General features: G+C 48.5%; 1 protein-coding gene across 4 annotated transcripts in view; it reads left to right on the forward strand.

The window, feature by feature from the left end:
• FAM78B (family with sequence similarity 78 member B) overlaps positions 1-5,703 on the forward strand; it is an 81,829-nt gene extending 76,126 nt beyond the window's left edge. For 2 of the 4 annotated variants that reach the window (XM_019794039.2, XM_034667220.1), the window contains exon 3: positions 5,567-5,703. The gene's annotated coding sequence lies outside the window, so the exon portion shown is untranslated. Of the gene's footprint in view, positions 1-3,936; positions 4,029-4,092; positions 4,203-5,566 lie in introns of those variants that run through there. The other 2 variants (XM_034667219.1, XM_034667218.1) reach the window with 2 other exon arrangements.
• Positions 5,704-6,000: the final 297 nt, after the last annotated feature.

Below are 6,000 nucleotides of genomic sequence, written 5' to 3' on the forward strand. Positions count from 1 at the left end.
AGGAGAGCTGAGGACCCAGCTGAGCAAAGGCCCTGCCAGCCACCATCCCTCGCGGCGGAAGGAGAGGCCCCTGGGGCGGAGGCAATGCACACAATGGCTTTCCGAGCTCTGGTTGGCACAACGAATGTTCTTGTTAGAACTGAGGGCACAATTAGACATCACCAGAGCCAGCTCCCAACTGAGTTGCAAAGAAAGATGTAAACACACACACACACACACACACACACACACACAGGGACCCGCTACACTCACACACTCCTCAGGCTGAAAAGAAAATTAATCAAAAACCCAGTGAGCGCCTGAACTCTATAATTAAGCCTAAATGATCCTCAGATAGGAAGGGCGCTGAGTGAGCAAGCTCAGTGCACGCAGATATTTTTACCCCAGAGTCTTATTGCCATTAATTTCTTTTGAGATCTTGAGTACATCTGGTTCCAGTTTCCCTGGTAGGACATCTGCCTCTAGAAGGCCTGCAGGAGACTTGCCAGCTCTGTGGCCAGAGGCAGTCAAGGTTATTTGACCATCCTCAAACACTTTATTGCCGGAATACATCTGGGGAGTTGAGGGTGGTGGCCGTGCTCCCTCCTACAATGGATCCTACAGCTAACCTCAGTCCCACTAAGGATTCCTTCCAGATGTACTGTGCTTTACAGTTTACAAAGGGTTTTTCCTGTCCTTTCCACAGAGTAAAAAAGAGCTCTGTTGCAGACAGGAAATCTCAGTATTGGCCTAATCTTTCTATTATTATTATTATTAACAACAACGACTCCCCTTTGATTAGTATGTTACACTTTACACAGCAAAGACACAGAGATTCTGTCATTTTGTTCTCAATGATCCTGTAAGAGCTTCCCTATGTTCCCATTTTACAGATGAAGGATTTGAGGAGAAAGGTCAAGTGACCTGTCCAAGGTCACTCTAATGTTAGTGGTGCATGGAGGATTTGAGCTTCAGTTTTCTGGCTGCATACCTGCACTCCATTCTCACAGAACATTCTCTCCCTCATTCAATGCAAGCATTTTTCTCTGTGTGTCCATCCACTGCTGTTCCTCGGGCAGGGCTGACTAACTAGGAGAGGGTGTCTTTGCAGGAATGCAGACTGATCCTTTTGATTGATCCCTGGATACAGTTTGACAAGACAGAATCAGCTCTCCAGAAGAGTCTGGGTTCAGCTATCCCCGGCTCTGTGCCTTCAGGTGATTTGTCCCCTATTCCTCATCAGATGGGAGGCCCATTTGGGTGCTCTGAAGTAGGAGGCCAGAGCCCAGGACCTCAGCGTGACTTGAGATCCAGCTGGTGAACAGACCTTGAGCAAATCATTTAATTCACCTGGGCTTCCATTGCCTCTTCTGTTAACTGAGCCACTAATACAACCCAGCCAACATCACAGTCAGGAAGACACAGTGGGATGATGTCTGGAAACACTCCCAAAATGTCTAACGTGCTGCCTGTTGTAAGGTATTGTTACATCAGTAGAATCACAGGCCCCAGTGCTAGTTGCACAATCTCAAGTTCCATCTGCTGGGCAGTCCAAAATCATTTCAGGGAAACCCACTCTCCCCGCCAAGTAAGCCTGGCCTCAGTGGAGGGTGGTGGGCTTTGAGCTCCCCCTGCCCCCAAACAGCTTGGTGGAGAGGCCTGGACCCTGGCAGTCAGGAAGAGAAAGGAGACCACTACGTAGCCCTGTAGAAAGCAGCTCTGGGCAGAACTTGCAGCTACAACTCTGAACAGGAAAGGAGGCTGAACATCAGATCTGGGCCAGACTTGAAATTCCAACACACTTAGTCTCGTTTAAGGCACCCAGAGAAGCCAGCCAGGGGCAGGGGCACCTTTCCCACCTTTCCTGTCTTGAGCTCAGGCAAGAGATACAGAGGCAGAAAATGATGATAATAATAATTTTACACACACACACACAACACACACCTTTTTGTGGGTTTCCACTAATACAGAGGGGGAAATAATTATATATGTAGTGTTAGGGGTGGGGATCTCCCACTGTCCTGTTTCTGCACAGTTTCTGATGCCCCAGATCTTGGCTAGGACTCCACAGTTTGGAGGTCACACTACAGATTTGGCTCTGAGGGTGCACACAAAGGAAGGATATACTTCTCCAAATGTTCCACCATCCAGGCTGTCCCACCACGAAGCAGGCATATTTGGTCAAGGCCCCTCTCTCTGCCCATGCTGCCCACTGTGGCCCCATTCCACATGGTCCCACCTGGACCAGCCACACAGCTTGCCTCAGACCTGCTACCCAAAGCCCCCTGGCCCCACATACCGCTGCCCCTCTCCCCCAGCTCTGAGGAGAGAGGTAATCTTGCCCAGCTTGGGAGAGAGGTAATCTTGCCCAGCTTGGGAGTGGTCCAGAAGAGAACACACCCACTCTTCTCACCAGGATAAATATGAAGCCAGGCCTCAGGCCAGCAGGCTACATGACCACATGCAGGAGCCTCTCCCCTGCCTCTAGGCTCCCAGTGGTCCTTAGCTAATCCAAAACATGTGGCTCAGTCCTTTAAGCCAGTGAGTGTGGGTCAGAAATGCCGAGAGAAGGGAGAAGAGACTAGCATTACAGCACTGAGGGGCAAAGGCCGAGACCCAGAGCAGTGGCCCAGCTGCCCTCACACATCCCTGGGGACCACGAGGGCCTCTGATGATGCATGCAAAGCATTCAAACGGCAAGAAGGCTGCATGTGGGGCTGGTCTCAGGCTGGCTGAGGCCCCATGTCTCTAGGAACAGGGAGGAGTCAGGAAGGAGGACAGAATACTTTGCCTCAGGCCAGGCTCAGGATGAGGGTGAACCAACCAAGGCGCCCACGGTGTACAAATTTCAGAAGGCCCTTGACACAGGTTTGTGCAAAGACCGACTCTGCACTTGCTGAGAGTGAACGCCCTTTGGTGTCTGCCCTGGACGCCTGGCTTCCTCACCCTGCTCCCAGCCCTGCTCTGTGCCACCCTCTATGTGCTTTCTTCACAGGAAGGAAGGGCGGGGGTGGCTACCGTGAGATCCTTCAGTGGTTACTCACTCTTCCAGCAAGTATTTATACGGAGCATCTATTACTAAACAGAGTCTCTGCCCAGAGGGAGACGGTGCTCACAGGAAGCTCTGGGCACCACTCATTCTCCCCTTTGGCGCCACACATCACAAGTAACCCCCCGAAGTTTCGTAAGCACTCCCTTAGTCTGCCTGTGAGGGGAAGACGCCTTTCTGGCCCGAGGACTTGGTGAGGACGGGTGAGGTGACAAGCGGCATTCTGTCGCGTTGTTTGATCTCTTCCAAGGAAAGGGACTAGCGAAAGCCTGCAGCCTCATCCCTACATGCATGGGCTCTGGTGACAGGAGAAACAGCTGGTTATCTCTCCATCTGCTCTTGTCCTCTCACCCCCACCCTTCAAACCAATTAGAATATTCCACACAGACATGATCCAATGAAATGTTAATTGGAAAAATAACAGGAAAGATAATACATGCACTTCAGGCTGAGAACTATTTCATTAAACTGGGCTTTGAAAGCAAGACAGCCAATTAAATTATTTCCCACTTCACTCCCTCACGTACCAGAAACTATAGAAAGCTATTACTTCTAATTAATTAGGAAAGAAAAAAGGGCTCTGCATATGCATATCAGATGAACAGGGACTGAGGCGCCACACCACCTAGCTCTTCATGTGCATACACATGCTCGTGCACGTGCACACACACACACACGCCTCAGGGACGAAGACTCACCTGCTGTCTCACCTGAAGAATTTCATGGGTCTTCTGAAAACAGAAAAAAAAAGAAAAACACCTGCTCCCAACAGTCACTCACAAAATCAAACAAAAGAAAATGCCTTCTTTGGGCACATTCATCAGAAAGGAAATAGGGCCTTTGTTGCAAGAGAATAAGCAGCTCTAAACTCAGCTGGATTCAAAAGGATCTTGTCCTTTCCTCCTCAGGAAAGAAGTAGGCACTTCCCAAGTCAGCTCCCGCTTTCAAATGCTCAGGATGGTGGCTGGGACCAGGAGACTGGCCCTTTTGAATGGACTTTAAAATGCAGGTCTCACGCAAGGCATCTTCACGTTTTCATGTTTTCATCTTCACGTTTTTTTCAGGGAAAAAAGCCCTGCTCTCAGCGTTACCCCTACCCTCAACGTTTTTAAGCTTGTGAGAATACACTGGCAGAGTTTCCTTGGGGAAACTGAGAGACAAAACTCAACCATGCAGTTAAAATATTTCCTGTACAAAAGTTACACTAACCCAAAGGCACACGTACTATATAGTAAGTTGAATACAGTTAACATAGTATGAATGTTATAATAAGGAACATAGTGGTTGTATAAAGCATAGTCACAATGATGTGACTCTTGCACACAGGGTTCTGTCCACTATGGTCCATGAGCAGCAGACAGCCTCTGAGGTTGCCTTAAGGCTTCTGCACACAAGTGCCCAGGTCATGTGCCAACTTCCGCCATCATCCCCCACGTCAGTCATTCTGTGCCATGCAAGGTATCAAGGACTGGCAGAGCCCAGCACCAGCAGTGCCTCTAACCACCCACTCACCGCAGGACGGGGACCAGGCATTGAGCACAACAGCCAGGCTAGAGAACAGGGTGTATGGAGGAACCTAGGCTATTAAGTCCCCATTTGTACATATAATGTGGTTGTTTGCAAACTTCAAACAACTGAAACAAGTTTATCTGACAACCTCTATAAGAATTGGGGATTTGTTTTCTTCCTGAAATTGAAACCATGCAGACATTCTGAAAATTCAACCGTATTCCTTTGTTCTCAGAAAAACTTGTTCTGCCATTATAGCCGTGTGTCCCTGTAAGCAAAGCCAGTATATCAAAAATCCAAAGACACAAAGCAGAAAAAATGATCAGGGAAGAAAGAGGAGATGTCTGGTGTTTGGATTTACCTTAGGGCAACTCCTCCCTCCACACATTCAAAAATACTCTTTTTATTTGAAAGATTCAGTTCACCTCCTTCTTTAGGACCACAACTATTACATAAAGTGATATATACAAATACCCACCCGCACACAAAAAGAGTGGCAGCAAGTTGTCTTAAAGAGACAAACTGACTGACAACTGCAAGTTGAGTAGCATAGACCTACACTCAAGATATTTTAGTGCAGCTGGAGTGTGGGCCCAGGCACAGGAATATGGGGTAAGCCACAGGGTTCTGGTGAATCAGCAGTTCTTGCAAATCTCCTTGGGCCTTCATATGCTGAGAAACAAGGCCATGGGATGGGGTGGGGGTTGGGGGGCTCTGGAATTCCCACCCATTTCTTTAGATCCCTTTGTGCCTTGCTGGTGGGTTACACCTATGGACGATCTGGATTCCCTCAATATTATTTAAGTTTTTAATCATTTTTTAAGACCCACATAAATGCTACAGACCATCTTTACAGAGAAATGCATATGTAAATAAGTCCCAATAACTTTGCATAAAATTGCAGGGTCATTGTCCCCTTGAAATCTATTTATAAAGCCCAGATTATAAACATCTGCTTTTAAGGAATGACATTCTTTGGTCACTGTCTTAATGCCCATTTTACTTACATGTTTTCATGTCCACATACAGGTCACCTAGTAGGACAAGGCACGTCCAGCAAGCAGAACCACACAGCAGAGACTAAAGAGGAGGAAATGAGCCATGGCTGGTGGCTCTAGAAGCTGAGGACCTGGACAGCTGATTTCCCATTAAAATGAGTGCCATTCCACCTGTCTCCTCTCCATTCCTTGACCTGTACCCCCTCCTACCCCACCACGGGTCATGCAGCACTCCCCATGGACTGGCTGGGCTGGCTCCTTGGCCCTCGGTGGGCTGTGTTCAAGTGGGAGCTGTGCCTACTGTATCTTTTTGTGTGGAAAGATGGGGTCCATCCAGATCTCAAGTCCATCCCCAACCCTCTAAAGTGAAGCTGCCCAGGGCGGAAGAGCTGGTCAGCTTGGACTTCAGACACCTCACATGGCCCAGCCTTGGTTCCCAAACTCTTGCCTTCCCTCCCTACGCTT

This window comes from Ailuropoda melanoleuca, chromosome 8, assembly GCF_002007445.2.
Source record: "Ailuropoda melanoleuca isolate Jingjing chromosome 8, ASM200744v2, whole genome shotgun sequence".
Taxonomy (NCBI): Eukaryota; Metazoa; Chordata; class Mammalia; order Carnivora; family Ursidae; genus Ailuropoda; species Ailuropoda melanoleuca.